This window comes from Saccostrea echinata, unplaced genomic scaffold, assembly GCF_033153115.1.
Source record: "Saccostrea echinata isolate AGI-Se365-2 ecotype Australia unplaced genomic scaffold, CSIRO_AGI_Sech_v1 ptg000033l, whole genome shotgun sequence".
In the NCBI taxonomy this organism is placed as follows: Eukaryota; Metazoa; Mollusca; class Bivalvia; order Ostreida; family Ostreidae; genus Saccostrea; species Saccostrea echinata.
The window spans coordinates 2,012,452-2,032,947 of NW_026889782.1; the positions used below are offsets into that span (position 1 = coordinate 2,012,452).

The window sequence follows — 20,496 nt, forward strand, 5'->3', positions numbered from 1 at the left end:
GACGAGTGATTTAGAATATATATATATATATATATATATATATATATATATTACGTGTTTATGGATAAAAATAATTTTAAAACAAGTATTTAAAAAACTGATATTAGTTAGCGAAAATTTAAAGGCATTTTGGTGAAGCTGTTCTCAGTTTCCGAGTTTATACGCATTGACAAAAATGGTAGAATTATGAATTAAGAGACTTAGAGATATTATATTTTTTCCCCAGAAAAATCATCTTTGACTACCTGTAGATATCCTAAGTAGGATATCCACTATCTAAACTGTCCTTCATCTGACATGATATACTGGTGTTTCTGAATGTTGTTTCTGATGTTTGGTAGGTCTGTCTTCTGGATATTGCTTGGCAGAAGAATACGAGGTTCACCGAGTGGAATGCCATTCAATATTCCTTCTTCTTCAGTTGTTTTCCATGTCCTATTGCTGTTGGTCCTGTAATGCATTGTGATTTTTGGGGTCTCATTTCTACTGAATTTAAAAATGAAGTGGTTTAGAATGATGCTCGATTTCATGTAAATGTGGTTGCAGTCATGATTTCATATCAAAAAGGCCTCCTAATTGTTTGGATCCATTTAAGATATTTAAGAGTTTTGGCATAGTCTCGGCTTCACATCTTCTTAGTCGCATGGCTAACAGTGAAAATGCCGCATCAATATCTTCATGGGTGTGTCCAACATTGTGGAAGAACAAATGCACCTGAAAATTAACTTAATATTAACGAAGGATACCATTTAAACTTGTTCTCAAAGTAGCATCAAGATAAATTAAGAATTGTATTCTGTACGTTTGTCTCATTTATTTATGCATGTTGTGCACGTACCTCATGGAAAATTGATAGTCTAACCAACAATTCACAAAACCCTAGCACAAATCTATTTTTTATTTTCTCTTGCACAATTATCGGGTTGGATGTACAGCCTCTGTGGCAGGTATCCATCAACAAAATAGTTATATTTTACATTGAACTTAATTAAAATCGTTTAAATTTTCCAAGATAAATAAAATCACATAAAGCTCATAATTAAACATCTTTCTAAATGCTGTCTAAAGCATCATATCATATATCTTGCCTTCAAAATGGAATTGTGAATTGTCTTAAAAATAACATTCATCACTAAGTTCGAGTCATGATAGTGCTAAGGTTTTGTGAATTGTTAGTTAGACTATATATATGTGTACACCTTTCTGAAAATTTCTACATCACACAGACTTGCGTCACCCTACTAGTACTAATTTTACCATTATCATTTGGATTGCACATGCTGTACACATCATTACATAGGCCTATATCAGTAGGAATTAATTCATTGTGTTTTAATTGGATTATATTTCATGAAGTTGACAGTACCTATGACAGTCGGTAAGTACAAGTTTAGGTATAGATTGGGGTAAAATAATCTGAAATGCAAATGGTTATGTTAAAGTATGCCGGTGAAGGGCTTCAAATCTAGACCTATTACCGGCAATCTGGGCTGTTGAGTAATGTGCCAACACTTGTGACAAAAATAGTGTGCCTGCTCCCTACAATGGACACGTGGGTGAACGGCCTTCATCACAACGTTCTCAATTCTAGAACGGTGTCGGTATTAGGTCAGATAGCCGGACAGTCGCATGGGCCTCTATTGCCGCGAAGTCGGAAAGACAAGTCGTTTTATAGCAGCAGGCGGTTAGTCGTTGCCATACCAAATAATGTATATTTCATTTAAATGAATACCTGTATTTTAACAATATAGAAATATGTGTGTATTTTGTTTTTTATTTTTCTGTTTATTTTTAAAGCAACCCTAACAAAAAAGTACTATAGTTAACTATAGTTTACTATAGTTAACTATAGTTTACTATAGTATCAAAGTTTTTTCACTATAGTAAATCAATGTATTTTTACTATGGATTTCAGATCGTTATATTTTTTATTCCTTAATTCATACCGACACATTTTTTTATATCAAATTGAAATATTATTTGTATATTCACACATTATTTCCAAATTTCACATTACTGTTATCGAATTTTAGACATTTTAGGCTTTGAAATCTCAAAAAAAGTTCTAGAGTAAAGTATCATAGTAAATCAAAGTATCAAAGTTTTCACTATAGTTAACTATAGTAAACTATAGTTAACTATAGTAAATTTTTGTTGGGGAATTCTCAATATTGAGAAAAATTTAGTATTTTTTTTAATAGTTGACGGGATATTAAACACTGGTTATTCTGACGGTGATCTGCCTGGGGTGTCATTTAGTAACTCAGACAGAGACAACGAAGGAGAGGATGAAGCTTCTGTTGCCTAAGAATGAGTTTGTTCTGAAAGTTTGTATTTTTTTTTTTACTTGAATAATAGTAGTAGGAATTAGGTGGTGAAAGAGATTGGCCTGGATTATTCAAAGCCGTTTATTGAGCGACATCAACGCATCATTTAAGCGGAATGTCTCCGGCAAGGGAACTTAAGGACTGGGATGATGTTGATCCTTAAGGGCTGTGCGGAAGACCCTATGGGCCGCATGCCTATTCAGGACTGTCTCACGTTGTTGGACGGGATGTCTGTTTCGATGTTAGTGCCGGTGTATCTCCGTATTTTTTCCGAGATGACAGAGGTACGGTTGTCCGAAGTACCATACCGTCCGATCGACTGTTGGTTGAGTCGGACAGCCCTGATCGACCTAATTGTGGGTAAGAGTACCCGATGGGCTCTAAGCACATCAGGACTTTTAAAAACCCTCAACCATGGGAGAGAACGTCGCCCTGCTTGTGGGGAGAGTTAACCAGTGTGAAATTTTTATATAGTTTTCCAAATCTTGCTCGGTTTTCTTTAATGCTAAAATATACGACTTTATGTCAATTTTTAAGAAGTGATTCTTGTCTGGTTTCTCTAAATGTCTAAATAAAATATTCAAAGTACATTTGCTTATATGTCTTGTATATTTAGGTGTAAGAGATCTAAATATACACCTTGTATATTTAGGTATAAGGGATTTAAAATGATATATTTTTCTTTTCCCCTCAAAATTGTACAATTTTAAATTGAAATAGTGAACTGTTATTGAAATCTAACAGGACTATATCCCGATTTTTTGTTGGAGAGGAGTATGAATAATCTCCTTTTCTGTTTATCAAAATTACTACAGAACAATGAATTTAATTGATTTTTCTAAACAATGAAAGACTTTGAAAAATTTTCAATCGTAACGAAATTATGGACTAGAATTTTAAAAAATATCAAATACAATGTAGATATGATTTTCCAAGCAAACTACAATCTTGTTACCTTTTGAAAGCTTCCAATCTAAGCAGTAGAAAGTGTTTTTTCGTAAGTAAAGGGCAAAACATTCTGTTTTTGTATCACTTTGCATCTTTATATACGTACTTTACGATATGTGAAAATAAGAAAAATTTAAATATTAGATGCATGTAATAATGACTCATAATCGCTAAAAAGAACAGGAAATTCAATATATATTTCAGCTAATATATTTCTGTTAATTTGGTAATATCATCTGATAGACTTTATATGGTAAAGTCTTTTTATGTAAAAAGAAAAACATTTAATCTTTCGAAATAGAATTAGGCACCCACATGATTGGTAACAGTAATATTTTATTCTTAATGTCAAGGAAAACGATAATGACCTTGACCTGTCCTTGCTTTCACAACAAAACGGCCAAATTCAGTGATATTGTTTTCTTGAATCTATGAAAATTTGATTAATTTTTAAATGTAAGATTGATTGATTCTATGTTGTTTTACGTCCCATTCGAGAATTTCTCACTCATATAGAGATGTCACCATATACCGCGGTGAAGGGCTTCAAATTTTTACATGTACCTTTACTCTGCACTCAGGGCCATTGAGCAGTGAGGGATCTTTATCGTGCCAACGCCTGCCGTGACATGGGGCCTCGGTTTTAATGGTCTCATCCGAAAGACCCACAACTTTCACTTTCAAAGTGCCGAGCGCATAGCGAAGGAACAGTTGCTACCTGTTTTTTATCGAACTCGGTCAGTAGCGGCCGATATTCGAACCCGCGACCTCCCGATCACGAAGCGAGCGCTCTACCGAATGAGCTACCGTGAACGATATTTAGATGTAAGAAACATGAGAAGAATCCCTCCTTAAACGATTTCAAAGTGTTTTCATCCTATAATAACTATTTACAAGTGTTTGAATGAAAAAACAAAACAAACTTCCTACCTATTTTTTTTTCGTTGCTGAGTCGGGAGAGGGCAACATGACGTGACCCTTCGTCTATTGTCTCTGATCTGTTGAATGGGTTATTCCAGTTTCTGTTCGCTAGTCGGTTTAAATATAAATACACAGAATAACACAATGTTAAAACACAAAGCATCCTCATGTTGAACTATCTACTGGGTACTTAAAAAATCTGATGACGGAGACGAAAAGAAATAAAATGGAGATATTAAGGTGTGCTGCTCCCTATACCTAAACAAGAGGCCCAAGGGCCTTAACGGTCACCTGAGTACAATTTATAGGATCCATAAACTGATAAATGAAGCTTTTTGTTGCCCAATAGCAAGGAAAACAGTACGATTAATATCACCAAAATAGTTGGTCTAGTATCTTTCTATCTATCCCCTATTTATCACTATTACTATGCACACTTTTAACAAAATGTCTTCTATATTATTACCTCTCACTATGAAAGTACTTTTTGTATTATACAATAAATGTTCCTGCATAATTCTCTTATTCTATTAACCTTTCAAATACATTATCTACAGTGATTAATAATCAAAGGTGAATGGCAAAGGGGAATAACTTCACTCAGTAGAATACAAATTAACAGAGCCCTGGCCAGGACCAGACAACTTGACTAAATGGTCCAGATGTTCAAAATTATGGTAAAAATACCTTGCTTATTAAAACTTTTACACTGTTTGCTTCCAATATGCCCAGGAGCAGAGGAGATTTTCAAAGAAATGATGCATTTTCACTATTTAACACAGCCCTACCCTAACACCAGAACCCATGACCTAGGGTCATGAAAACTTACAAATTTGGAAGAGATACCCTCACCATCATAATGCAATAAGTTGAAGATTTTCAAAGAAGTCACACATTTTCACTATATAATCAAATAGAGCCCCCAGAAACAACAGAACCCCTGGGACCACAAGTTTTAAAAATTCTGTAAAAGCATCCTTGCTCATCATAACTATACACTTGCTTCTTTGCTTTATAACCAGGAGTAGAAAAAAAATATTTTGAAAGAGATTATGAATTTTCAGTATATAATCAATTGAGCCTCCTACCCCCTTTCACCAGAACCCCTGACCCAGGGGCCATGAAATTCATAATTTTGGAAGAGGCGGCCATCCTCATAACTATGTACTATGTACGTAGTTAGTATATTGGATACCCAGGAGCAGAGAAGAAAATTTTCAAAGATTTAATGCATTTTCACTATATAAGCAATAGAGCCCCGCCCTAACGCCAGAACCCCTGACCCAGGGGCCATGAAATTCACAATTTTGGAAGAGGCAGCCATGCTCATCATAACTATGTACTTAGTTTATTTAATATCCATGAGCAGAGAAGAAGATTTTCAAAGAAATAATGCATTTTCACTATATAATCAATAGAGCCCCGCCCCAACACCAGAAACCCTGACCCTGGGGCCATGGAATTCACAATTTTGGTAGAGGCACTCTTGTTCATCATAACAATGTACTTTGATAGTTTATTTCATACCCAGGAGCAGAGAAGAAGATTTTCAAAGATTTAATGCATTTTCACTACATAATCAATAAAGCCCCACCCTAACACCAGAACCCCTGACCCAGGGGCCATGAAATTCACAATTTTGGAAGAGGCAGTCTTGCTCAACATAACTGTACTTACTTAGTTTATTTAATACCCAGGAGCAGAGAAGAAGATTTTCAAAGATATAATGCACTTTCACTATATGATGTATATAGCCTCACCCTGGCACCAGAACCCCTGACCCTGGGGCCATGAATTTCACAATTTTGGTAGAGGGCTCAATCCTAATTACAATCATGCCAACAATTTGACTGCTTGATGTCCAGGAGTAAAGAAGATTTTTTAAGATTGCATTAATTTTGGTGGTTTTAGCCCCACCCCTCAGGCCCAAGGGTGGCAGGGACCACAATTTTTGTTCCCCGTCACCCATAGGTACTATATGCCAAAATTGGTTGAAAATGGTTGAGCGGTTTTAGAGAAGAAGCTAAAAATGTTCAAATGTTAACGCACGACGAACGACGACAGACAAAAACTGATAGAGTGACTCAGGTGACCTTCTGACGGAGACAAAAAGAAATAAAGTGGAGATTTAAAGGTGTGCTGCTACCTATTCCTACAAAATCTTCTGACGGAGACAAAAAGAAATAAAGTGGAGATATTAAGGTGTGCTGCTCCCTATAAAGGAGGCTGCTGGTTTAACGACTGTCACCACGGCTTTCTCAACGGCATCTGGCCCCGTCCTTGGAGTTATTACAGTTACATGTATTCATGCAGTATCTGAGAGAGATAAAGGCTTTGGCAATGACCGGGGCAGCTTAACTTGTTAATATTTATGATTTGTTTTTTTTTTTATATTTCGTTTTTTAAAATAATTTCTTGGAACAATTTTCAACAAGTATATGTTTTACATATTGATGGGGTGGATTAAACTTTTTCTAGGATTTTGACGCTGTAGATTTATTTTTTTCAGATATATTTGTTTTTATTAACTTGTAATAGATTTATATTCATTTTCTTTAGTTCTATAGATGACGGGATGTTAAACACCGGGTATTCTGACGGTGACCTGTCTGGGATGTCATTCAGTAACTCAGAAAGAGACAACGAAGGAGAGGAGGAAACTTCTGTAGGCCAAGATTGAGTCTGCTCAGTAGCTTTGTAATAAGCTTTTTAAATAACTTATATGTAACAGCACTTCAGGCACTAGAGATATTCGCTATAATTTGTCTTTAATGTACAGCACTACATCAAACACAGGTTATGTGTATAGTTGGGAAGTGTCGTTGATTTTGCAGGGCTGTCAATTTCAGATCTATATTCAACACTGATTATGGCCTTTGAACAGTGAAAAACCTTTTTTATATCATATACTTAGTAGATAAAGAGGTTTTGGACTAGGTGAAACAGCGTCTCGGAACTAGGGCTGTCTCGCCCTCAAATCTCAATCCATTATTTCTGTTTTATCTTTGTAAATAAGGAGTAACATTTATATTAAAGTGTTAAAGAATTAATATTTTGTTCATTAAAATCAGGTCCAATTTTTAAAAGTTACTTATTTATGCTAGAATATAGAAAAAATTGTTTTTAAAAAGCGTGTCAACTGATGGTACTTGTGACGTAAGAGAGTTAACTCCGAGAACATCAACACAGTAGTGATTTGTAAAGAAATGGACGTTTATTTTCTTTGACAGTAAGACAATAGCAAGTTTTTCTTTTAAGGTGTCATTTTAGTGCAAGCAAAACGAACAGTCACAAAATATCTCAAACCTGTAACAGTTCGTAGAAAATCTTGTAACCTGGTTCGATTCAAAGAGAAAGTAGAGCTAGTTTGGGATCTTTAGGTCTTTGTAATCTAATGAACATCGATCGAAAATAATGAAAGATTAACTCTTATCGTACAACATTTTGTTGGAAAATTGAATACCTTTATATCTGTTCTTTTATTTGCATATGGGACGTACTTCAGTACCTCAGACAGAGATAACGACAGGAGGGGAGGTAACTGTGCTGCTTACTTACCTCAGACGGAGATAACGACAGGAGGGGAGGTAACTGTGCTGCTTACTTACCTCAGACAGAGATAACGACAGGAGGGGAGGTAACTGTGCCGTTTATTATAGAGGAGGATGGTGTCACGACGGCTTCCTCAACGGTATCTGGTCTGCGGAATCCTGGATCAGACTTTGGTGAAGAGGAAAAAAACTAATGATGCCTCTAAGACGCTTGAGTTTAAGTAATATTTTATATTTTCCCGAGGAAGGAGTATGAAAAACACATGGAGATATTAGTGTAATCAAGTGTCTAGAATAAGCATCACCCCCATGTTGACTATCAAAACTATACAGAACAAATCATTGTTTAAAATATTGAAGCTTTAGTTCATTCTAGCAGAAATGCTATCGTCCTTCAATTAGAATTATAGAGTCAACAACTACCAGGTCACCTCCGACTGTTGCTTCTAAGACTTAAGGGAAGACGGGATCAGAACGTCACTACCATCTCAAACCGTTGCTTCCAAGTCTTCGAGGGAGGAGGGGATCAGAACTTCAGCACCACCTCAGACCGTTGCATCTATGACTTCTAACAATTCTTAAAGTGTCGGGTTGATAAAACAATCGGCATCCAGACGTCGATCAGGAATATACTTCTCTATACTATTGATACAGTTTAATTAACGCCACTCTCGAGAATTTTTCCAAGGCATATGGAGACGCCACCACTTGCCGGTGGAGAGCTGCAAATTTATACCTATACTCTGCACTCAGGGCATTGAGTGTGAGGGATCTTTTTCGTGCCAGCACCTACTACGACAAGGAACCTCAGCGTGTATGGTTTCATCCGAAGGACCAGTCTCCACTTGAACTCAGGAGGTTATATTCCACAACCTCCCAGGCGACCCCGCCCTTTACTACAACACCGACAGTCCCTTCATCTGCAAGAACACACGGTCTGATGGATCGAAACATCTTCAGCTCAATTATCTCCCCGTTGGTACCAGCGCGGCCAACTATCACGGGAGGACATCTTTCGTCTGCTTCATTTAATATTCCAAACGCAACAGCGACTTCACAGACTCTGCCACCAATGACTTCATACGCAGTTTCCAGTGTAATAAAACTCGCGCCATACAATCCTAAAGAACTTGCCACGCAGTAGTGGGCAGTTTTTATGCAACTAATGGACTATTTTAATATGACGGAATCTGTTTCTCTTGTTGCAATTCCTTTCTACCTGTATACACCCTAACGAAAAAATACTATAGTTAACTATAGTAAATCAAAGTGTCAAAGTTACAGTACCGACCGGACACAACCTAACATCAGAGCGAACTCTAAGCGCACCCCGGGTTCGCTTCCTGGGTTCGCTCGGGGTACGCTGCGGGACCGCTTTCAGAAAATTTGGGACCGCTCTGGGTGCGCTTCGGGTTCGCTCTGCGTTTGCTCGGGGTCAGCTCTGGGTCCGCTAGAGCGAACCCGGCGTTCGCTTTCCGGGTTCGCTTTACGCACTCATGCGTGAAGCGGACCCCGCTTTAATCTTGCCGCCAGTAAGCCCCGCCCCTTGTATATTCCAAATACAGTAGTAAAATCGATCATTACTGCTTTTAAGGTGATCGAAACATGTACATGTAATTGACAATATGGAGAACGTTGATATAAATTTTCAAGAATTTCACCGTACATTCGACGTAGAATTATCACTTTTATTTTTCTTAACTTACAAGCTAAGTATATCTCGAAAGAAGAAAAGGTGTTAAATTTATTTTCGATGTATCGGATGGAGTGAAATTGATATGAGTATCTTAATAAAAAAACTTTCAAATTCATTTGTTTACATTATTCGTGCGTTTTAAAATAATTTGGAACTTCCAAATATAATTGCAATTGCTAAATCGTAACTTAAATGTTTGAAAGACAGAAAACTGAATTATGATCTTATCTATGAAATAGCTGAGACATACTGTACACGTATAATGCGAAGTTTTCATATTTAGCAGTTTACATTTAAGCTAGGTTGTCGTCCATTACATGTATATGTAGGTCGTGATAATCACTAAAAATTCTCATACAGTGTAACTTGAGTTTCGTTTTACAGATCATTTATAATTTACTTCCATGCTATAAATCATTGTTTTATAAGGCGAGTTTAACGGAAGACTTATATATATATATATATATATATATATATATATATATATATATATATATATATATATATAAAACAGTAACAACAATCAAAAAACCAAAACAAACAAAAACTAATATCTTGTCCACTGATAAGAATATATTATTTTTTTTAAGTTGTTTTCAAATACATGTGAATGATCATTTGAATAGTTTGTGTTCCTTACTGGTTCATGACCCCCCCCCCCCCCCCCCCCGCCCACTACTTACCTGTACATACTGGAGCAGCATGTTAACAAACAAAACCTAAATGTTTAAAAATAAATAAAAATAAGAAAGAAAACAAACAAAACAAGAGTTCAATAACTGTAAACTCGCATGATTAAGTAGATGAAATAAAGATAATAACGCCCGATGTTTGTTTTTTTTTTTTTATTGTTTTATTTCGATGAGCCCCCCACTCCTCTCCGTACTCGAATTGTTTTCTATGGTCCGGTTGTAGCGATTTTAATTTCAAATAATATACAGTGTTCTCTCCCTCTCTTTCTCTCTCGTAAAGCTATTTTACTAATTTTCAGCATGCAGGTGGCAGCAAATTACATGAACATGTACTCTTCATGCGGTGTACCAAAGAACTATGACGTTTCCAAATTCAAAAAAAAAAAAAATAATAATAATAATAATAATAATTGAATTTTTCATTGATAACGTGCCCAGACGAGGTACATAAGGGGCATCGAATGTAGGGGGAGTATATACTCAGGTATACCGTGACCATGGAGACAGTATACATCCGGCTTACAAGTGTCAATTAAAAAAAAACCATCGCAATTGCTCTTAGCACCCGCAATATCTTCGAAATAGGTGGAAGATTTTTTTCGTTTTGACATAATGCACATTTATGCTGTACAATGTACATGTACATTTAATTTTTTTCATGATCAATTATCAAGATCGATAATTTCGTTGGTGATCTGTATGAATTTAAACGTGCATGTAAATTGAAATAATAAATAAAAAATAATTAAATTAAAGCACGTACATGTTCTTATACTGTATCTTGAGATAATAAAATTCTATAATTTATCGGAGACCAGTTTTTTTTTTTTATCCTTTTTTTAGTAACAATTGTTATAACAATTATTATCTTCTTTTTTCTATTATGAATTAATGTACTTATTGTCTGATAAATTTACGTAGTGCATATTTCTATATTAATGGATTTTAAAAATATAAAGAAAATAAATATGTAACTTTACATGTAACATGCTACCTGGATAATAAAAATATATAATGTATCAATACATTTTAAAAATAAAAAATAACGAAAATAGATGTGTAAATATTGCATGTTGTCTGGAGAATTAAAATATATAAATGTAAAATCATGTTTAAAAATCATATGTACAATATTTTTATTATTCACACGCTTTGCTTGTACAGTGTTTAGATTACAAACTGGCATGTTGACTGGTCGATGCGCTGATGGTCAATGCATTTTATCACTTATCCTGATTGTCAGACCTGTTCGGCATGTTGATTGGTCGACGTGCTGATGAGTTAATCGCTAATCTTGATTGACAGCTCTGTTACGCAACACCGAACGCGCGTTCGCTTTCTGGGACCGCTACTGAATTTGAGGTTCGCTTTCAGCGTTCGCTCTGGGTCCGCTACGGGTTCGCTCGGGGTCAGCACTAGCGGACCCCAAGCGAACCCAGAGAGCGAACCCGGGGTGCGCTCTGGGTTCGCTTTCTGTTAGGTTGTGTCTGGTCGGTACTGTATCACTTTAGTAAATCACATTTTTCAAAGTGATCAATATAGTGTCCTAGTGATCACTATAGTAAATCAAAGTTTTCAAAGTGATCACAATAGTGAATCAAAGTTTTCAAAGTTACCACTATAGTAAATCAAAGTTTTCACCATAGTAAATCAAAGTTTTCATAGTGATCACTTTAGTAAATCAAAGTGTCAAAGTAATCACTATAGTAAATCAAAGTGTCAAAGTTATCACTATAGTAAATCAAAGTTTTCATAGTGTCGAAGTTATCACTATACAGTACCAACCAGACCCAACCCGACACCTAAGCAGTCCCCGGAATTGCTTTGGGACCGCTGTGGGACCGCTATGGGACTTCTCTAGAAAGCAGACCCAGCAGTCCCAGGGACTGCTTTGTTCACTCATGCGTGAGAAAGGTTTTGAGTGACATGATAGCTCCGCCCCTTGTGTATTCTGAATTTGCAGGCTTCCTGTTGTTGTTTTGGTTACTTTATCAGAGAGGTGTTTAAGATAAAAAAAATAATAAGCAAGGATTTCTTACAAAATTTTAACAAGTAGAGATAGATATACATGTAATTACTATATGTCTTCAGGAGCTCTAAATTTACACAATTGTAGTCCAGAATAAATTTTTAAAAAATCAAAGTAGTTAAAAAGGGAAGTCAGGAGATGATTTTTATCCCTTAAATTAAACATAAATACAGGTGTTTGAAACAAAATTATGTAAGCCTATTTAATTTATTAATGCTATCAAATTATGTACTCAAAGTTTGCATTAGCACTATTTAAAAGAAAACAAAAACAAACGTGTTATTACAGTAAGATATTCAGAGGGACGTTCTGTACTGGATTTTTTTAATTGAAAAAACTAAAAACCATGCTTAAAAAAGGGCATTCCATGCTATTTTTTACCGTCCTCAAATAAAACCTATAAATTTATAAAATGACTATGAAATAAAATTATTCTACCATTCTTCCTTCATATAAATAATGTGCACAAGTATTGGGGGATTTTTTTTATGAATTAGTTTTTAATTTATAAACCAGTTATTAAAAAAGTACATTTATTTAAAAAATAAACATTTGAAAATATCGGGAATTGTGTTTAGTCAACACCTGAGGTTTCAATCGCCTTTGGGCATGATTAGCAGAAAGTCAATGAATGGTATCAGTGTTGCACATCACTGAACATGCTGGTCAACAATGACACTATTTTTAATCCAGGAACTGCAAAAAATCTTTGTTTCAATAAATGTATATAAATTTATTTCGGGATTGATTAATTTTAAACATAGTCTGAGGGTTCTATTCGCGTGATTTACAGATGTACACTCGAACGTTTATATTATACAACACTTAAAACTGTTACTGGATGTTATTGTTTTCTTTACATAGGAAATCTAACGATAATCAAATTGGCAAATCAGTGAAAATAATCATGACTGAAATATAATACTCAGCAAAATTTAACAAAGAATTTTTCAAAAGCCCCAGTACTTTCCAGTAAGAAAAATGCATTCAGAGTATAGTATGGGAATCGGTCTTGCTCTATAATTATAAAATCTATTTAAAGCTAATTCTAATAGAAAAAATAATTCAAATTTAATTTTCTATAAAAATAAATAAATATGGAAACCAATATCAATCACAGAAAATAAAGAATTGATTTATTTTGGTGAAGAATTAATATTCCACATAACTGTGTTTCAATAATCATATTATTAGTAGGTGTGAACGTCTTCTTCCTTCAATATTTATTTTTATTATTTGTTTGTATACACGTACTGTGATTTTCTTAACAGTTCAGAAATGATTGTCAAATAAGAATGGCTAATATTTGTTGTTACTGCTTAGAAAGAAATGCATCAATTTCGATTGCCTTTTATAGTTACTTTGTTTATTGGTAATCTTTTTTTCTGAGTAAGCTCCGCCCATTAGATTAATTAACCCCGCCCACTGGGACTGCTTTAGCAGTCCCAGAAAGCAGTCCCCGGGACTGCTTTGTGTCAGGTTGGGTCTGGTTGGTACTGTAGTTAACTATAGTAAACTACAGTTAACTATAGTATTTTTTTGTTAGGGTACTACCAAAACAGTGGTATTTTCAATTGTCGGAAAGAGTAAAATCTTTGTTATCTTATTGTGAAAAAAAATACATGGTCGAATTATGATAAAATTTGTTAGATGAAATGGAAATGGAAAGAGGGGAAACTAAAGGCAAACAGAACCTTTATATACTCGCATTCCATTTCAGTTTTAACCTGTTTCTCTCTACGTATCTAGGTATCTTAATCCTCTGTAATTCCACCATCTACTCTGGAATGATGCTATCAAGGTTAACTTTTGTTTATCCTTATGTTATATATGATTCCATACTTTATCTACATGAACTTAGTATCATTACTTTCATGTACTCTTTAAATTTAGCCATTTAAAGTTAAATTATCTGTCTTCTTTTAAGGTATATTTGCTTGTTTCATAACAATACCATTTTTTTTAATTACGTGTATTCCTTTACTTTATTATCTTAATGTTTTTCTGTGTTCTCTTGTGATATATGATATTATAATCATGATAGTTTTATTAGAATTTCAGATTATTTTGTAATTATCTCTTTCCATTTCATCAAATAAATTTTATCATAATTCAGCCTGTCTTCTTTTAAGGTACGAGATACTTGAGTCACGAAGACTACCACTCAAACTTTGTGAACACCCCAACCATACTCAAAAACTAAGCCAAGCAACTCTAAACCCCACCTGCTACCACAAAGAAACAACATAATAATCCTATAAAAAAAACTATCCCTTGTCGATAACTCACACCGGCCATGAGACCTAAGTATTGCTCAGGAAGACCGAGTAATCCGTAGAAGAAAAAACAGGTTAAAAAACACAAGACCCAGGAATAGCAAGGACCTGCAAAGGCGTGACCATTTCAATGCAACTCCTTGTCAAGCCCCATCGATCGCATTGGGATTCCTAAATAGGAACCCCAGAATTTGCCCCAAAGCTCTCTAAAGGGCAGAGCACTAGTACACCCACTACCTCAGTCCGCATCGAGCAGCAAGGTGTGCAATACGTAATTATTATCCACAGATTCAGGAAGTACATGATATATTTACTGGGCTTGGAACCACTTTACCATGAGAGGACCTGGAATCGCATCATTATATTCTTTAAGATGTATACCATCAAATAGCAGAAGTTTCCCATTTACCACCAACAACTGAAGTCGTTTTCCATGGTTAACAATATCCATAAAGTCGGTACCAGATTTGATCGTTGATTACATCAAACATGATCAGTGATGACGGCATGAATCAATTTTGGTGAAAGAATTCACCATCAGTTCAGTGACATATATGTATCTTTAAACAAGCAATGCAGACAATCAGCATGTGTAAGGAGTGTCCAAACATGTGCAGGCATTCTCGTTGACCTTAATTGGTTCAAGTCCCGACAACCTTTTTTTTCCCTAAATGTTCAATGCAAAGCTGTAAATGTACATGTATTTCCAAATCACAGCGTTTTAAGCTTTTAAAACATTACATCTTATCATTTAGATTTCCTTCCTTAAACAAAGGAAATGATTAAAGAATTTCCCCTGCACGACTTGGCCAAGAATTCAACGAATAGAAAAATGTTAGATTGATCATAACAATGTCGAGTTGAAATTATGTTACTACGAATCATTTTATTAACTAGCTTCTTAAATTAAACTTCTTCTTCCCTTGATGGAGTAAACTCAATTTGAGTGTTAAAACTCCAGTAATTCCGTAGTGAACAGCTAAAAATCTATGTACACCGTATTAAAAGGGATAAAAAGTTAAAAGTGGACAATTTAGTGGTGTAGAATATCAGACACGCTGATGGACTGTATTGCATGTCTGAAGGTGTCCACTGATGGTGAATTCCTAATTGTGGTTGGTATATTGTTCCATGCTATGATAGTTGCTGGTATGAATGAGTATTTGTAGACATCAACCCTGGTGCTGATTTGGCGGATTTTGTTTGCCATAGAACCACGGGTTCTGCTATTGGTGACGTGTAGCACATGATGTACCGGAACTTCCACAATGTGATGGTAGATCTTGTAGAACATGATCACTCGGTTCCGGGCCCTCCGATGTTCAAGTGGTTCCCAGCCGAGTTGGTATAGCATGGTGGTCACACTTCCTGGGTCCCTTGATGAGTAATCACCTGTGGCGAACCTTGCTGCCCGGCGCTGAGCATCTTCTAGATGTTGGATTAAATGATGTTGGAAAGGATCCCAAACCACTGACGCGTACTCCAATACTGGACGTACTAGCGTAGTGTATGCCTTGCTTCTGATAGCCTGTGGGCAACTTCTGAGGTTCCTTCTTAAAAATCCAATTGTTCTCGTGGCCTTGGCAGAAGTTGAGTTAATATGCTCGCGCCATGAAAGATCTTTGCTAATTGTGATACCAAGGTATTTACCACTTGGGACATCTTCCAGGGTATGGTTATGAAGTTGGTATGATTCTTTAATTGGATGGCGTTTCTTAGATATGTGGATAATGGTACACTTCTGAGGGTGAAAGGTCATCTGCCAGTCCTTTTCCCATTTCTCAAGTGCACATAAGTCCTGTTGGGGTTGGACTGTGTCATTGATTGATTGAATTGTCCTGTAAATGAGGCAGTCGTCTGCAAATAATTTAACATTTGATGTTACCACCTCCGGGAGGTCATTGATGTAGGCAAGAAATAATAGGGGACCCATTACTGTGCCTTGAGGTACTCCGGAGTTCACGTCTGCTATGTTGGAGGACATCCCTTCAACCAATACTCGCTGTTTTCTGTCTGATAAGAAACTTTCTATCCATTGTAGAGTGCAGCCACGAATCCCATAATAATTCAGTTTGTGGAGGAGACGTTGGTGTGGTACCTTATCGAATGCTTTGGCGAAATCCAGTAAGATGACGTCAATCTGGTTTCCATTCGATAGGCTACTAGCAAGATCTTGTACTGTGGCAATAAGTTGAGTCTCACATGATCGCTTACTACGAAATCCGTGCTGTGCTGGTGTAAGGATAGAGTTCCTTTCAAAGTGGTCCATGATGTTAGAATGGAGAATGTGTTCCAGGATCTTGGAGCAAATTGCTGTAAGTGATACAGGACGATAATTTGCCGCTGCACTCTTGTCGCCTTTCTTAAAGATGGGGACTACATGGGCCATCTTCCAGTCATCTGGTACACATCCACAATTCAAAGACGTTTGGAATAGAAAGGTCAATGCAGGTGTAATCTCCTCTGCCAATTCCTTCAGAAAACGTGCTGAAATGGCATCTGGTCCTGTAGCCTTGTGTGGTTGTAAGTTACTTAATAGCTTGTACACACCACGTGGATTGATGATTATGCTGTCCATTGTTAGGAATGGGCTGGGACCCTTGTCTGGAGCTCGGCTAGTGTCCTCCGTTGTAAATACGGATTTAAACTGTTCGTTTAATATATTCGCCTTGGCTTGTGGGTCGCTGGTTATGAGCCCGTCCGTATTCCGTAATGGTGCTACACCAGAGGCTTCTTGTTTTTTGCTCTTAATAAATGACCAGAATTTCTTGGGATTTTCTGAGGCACTGGGGGTGATAATGTCATTCATGTATTGTTGATAGGCAAGACGAATAGTGCGCTGGCATTCTGATTTAAGAGACAGGTACCTTTGCTCGTCACACTGCTTCTTTGTTGCCTTGGCTTTGTGGAATGCACGTAGTTTCCTGCGTGATAAACGTCTGCTAGCTGTATTGATCCAAGGGTTTGATGTCCTGGATCGTGTGAGCTTATGAGGAACATGTCGGTTCATGATGCTAAGTGTGGAGTCTCTAAAGAGTTCCCAGAGAGTGTCAACAGAAGTGAAAGGTCTGGTGATAAAGTCTTGTACAAAGTTGTTGATGTCTCTTCGCAAAGATGTCATATCTGCCTTATCCCATGAGTATATTTCTCGACGGGCCGGTTTACTTCTTAGCGGCTGGATTAAGGAGTCAATTAAGACTGCGTCGTGGTCGCCTACCCCTGGGATGACTTTGCATCGTTGCACAAGTGATGGGTTGCTCGTAAAGAACAAGTCTAGGATTTTGTCTCCCCGTGTTGGTGTGCATATAAGCTGCTTCCACTCCACAATCACCAGGGATGTTCAAATACTCTGTCGACATCTTGCTTGGGTATTGATGGGAGATGATTGATTGGGTAGGCCAGTTAATGTCTGGAAGGTTAAAATCTCCCGCTATCCAAAAGTCACACTTAGGATTATCCGAGCGAACCTTGCTCATCTCTGCTACAGCCAGGCGTGCATTATTTTCGCAAGTGATGTTGGGTGGGCGGTAGTAGGCTCCTATGATGATTGACTTTTTCTTGTTCACATGAAGTCTAACACAGAGGAGCTCATGGTCTTTACTGGTGTAGATTGGCGTACACACCAAGTCATTCTTGACAGCAATGATGATTCCACCATGTGAGTCAGCCCTATCCCTTCGGAAGACATTGTATGTTGTAGGCATAAGTTCTGCTGAGAAGATGTTCTCATTCAGCCAAGTCTCTGTACCTACAATAATGTCAGGTTCTGAGTTATCAATGAGTACCTCAGTCTCATGAACTTTGTTTTTTATGCTTTGGAAGTTTAGTGATACCACTCTGAGAAACTTCCGTTTCTGTTGTTTGGGAGGTGACTGATCACGGATAGGAGATGATGTAGCACACGGACTCCCAATGGAAGAGCATGGGCTGCATGTATGTAGTATGTCAGAATTCGTGGCTGAGAGGCTGTTGTATGTGTTCTCTTCCACTGAAATGGAATTGTAGATCTTGCTGCTGTTTGGGGTGTTGCAAGCACTACAAATCCACACTATGGATGTGTTAGCAAGATGGATATACTCTGGGGTAGTCATGGACATACACGAAGTGTGATACCATTTGTCACATTTATCACAGGCAACACCACGTTGACCAGTTTTTACTGCCCTTGTGCATATGCCACAGGGATACTTTACTGGGCCTGGGTTACATTCGACTTGACCACCAATAAGTAATAATAGCTTGATGAGGCACTTTGGTCGTATGTAGTTATGTATACTATGCTGATAAGCAGGCAAAGTTCTTGATAGCCATACATGTATACTATAGGTTGGTTTTGTTATGTAAGCAGTGTTCTTTTCATTAAACTCAAGATTTTCTGAACATAATATGGATAGTATCCATATTAAGATAATCATAAACATATGTAGGTTCATTTTAGGATATTCAGGTGTAAATACTACTCATTTGGTTCGAATTTTCTCCGTCCTTAGTTGGTTGATATAATCGCTGATTGAATGGTAACGTCAGCGGGTCCAGTTGGGTATTGTTTAGACACCACTTACTATTGATTTTCTAGTTTCTGGAGGGCTAGATAACTAGTAAAAAGAAATTTTGAGCAATACACACTCCCAATAATCGGAGCACAGATTTTCAACCGCTCACCATGGAATCCCGATCCTTGTGTCTAAAATACAAATAATATCGGAAGAAATTTGTTACCTACAGCAATTTTTCTGTAATATTCTATAATTTTCAATTTTATTTAAATATTATATTATATTTTATGTTTTGTGACGTTTTTCGGGGGTTTTCCGTACGGTAACTCCAGGAACCAGTCCTTGAGAAGTGACTTATCACAACGTCCCTGTGTCACAATATATTGTGTATCCTGTGTTTAAGTTAGGAACTATAGATCTAATGAAAAAAAAAACAACAGCTGAGTTTTGCTTCAACGAGTATAATAATATTCAATCGCAGTTTACATATCAAGATCAAGCTATATCTGCCTTTTTTTCTCTCTCTCTCCTTATATATATACTGTCTGACACCTAACGTCATTAGGGCAGTAGGCTCCATACTTAGGGCACCTTTTAGGGCATTAGGCCCCATGATTAGGGCACCCGTTAAGGCATTAGGCTCCAAGTATTAGGGCCACTGCACCATTGTTAGGTGTCAAGACACCTAATACATTTAGAACATCTGTTAGGCGCCATAATTAGGGCTAATTAGGCTCCAAGATTAGGGCACTAATCAGGCTCCATGGTAAGGGCGTTTCATGCAACAAAAATTCAATTCATCTTTTATTTATAACAACAGCGTATTTACATATTAAAAACAAAAACATTACATTGGTCCCTCCTTTTGAAACATGACTTCCACTATCATCAATATTTAAACATGAATATGCATTATATTGTCACAGGTGGTGAAAAATCAAGTCTCAACCGGGACTCGAGCCCAGGGCCTCTGGCGTACCGTGCCAGCGCTCTAACCACTGAGCTACTGAGACCTGATATATTGACTGACTTTCACGCACCTGTGAACCCGGTGACATATTCCCCCTCTTTGTAAAAATTCGTCCTCGAATTCTAGGAGTTAAGGAAATGCTGTAAGGCATGTTCCAAGGGAATAGTGGGTATTTGTAAGTTGGGCGCCAAATGTCACAGGTGGTGAAAAATCAAGTCTCAACCGGGACTCGAACCCAGGGCCTCTGGCGTACCGTGCCAGCGCTCTAACCACTGAGCTACTGAGACCCGATATTTTGACTGACTTTCACGCACCTGTGAACCCGGTGACAATATGTAAAATTAAATTACAAAAATATAGTAAAAAAAATATATTTGGCAAGAAAATTACCTAAAAACAGGTAATAATATCACTTCTTATTTCAAACACATAAAAAAACAACACTTTATACAACCATACAAGTTGACAAAAATTTAACAACACAGTTAAATTTATGAAAACACAATCCAAAATTGACTAGAGAAAAATGTTGTACACAAAATCCAAACAAAATCATCAAGTAATATAAACAAAATGAGATCATATCAAAT

The 20,496-nt window shown here is 36.7% G+C and overlaps 1 non-coding gene and 1 pseudogene across 1 annotated transcript; both read right to left on the reverse strand.

The window, feature by feature from the left end:
- Positions 1-209: 209 nt before the first annotated feature.
- On the reverse strand, positions 210-14,891 carry LOC133199257 (uncharacterized; annotated as a pseudogene).
- A 5,229-nt stretch (positions 14,892-20,120) lies between these two features.
- On the reverse strand, positions 20,121-20,193 carry Trnat-ggu (transfer RNA threonine (anticodon GGU)). The gene has a single exon. It is a non-coding gene; the product is annotated as a tRNA-Thr (tRNA).
- Positions 20,194-20,496: the final 303 nt, after the last annotated feature.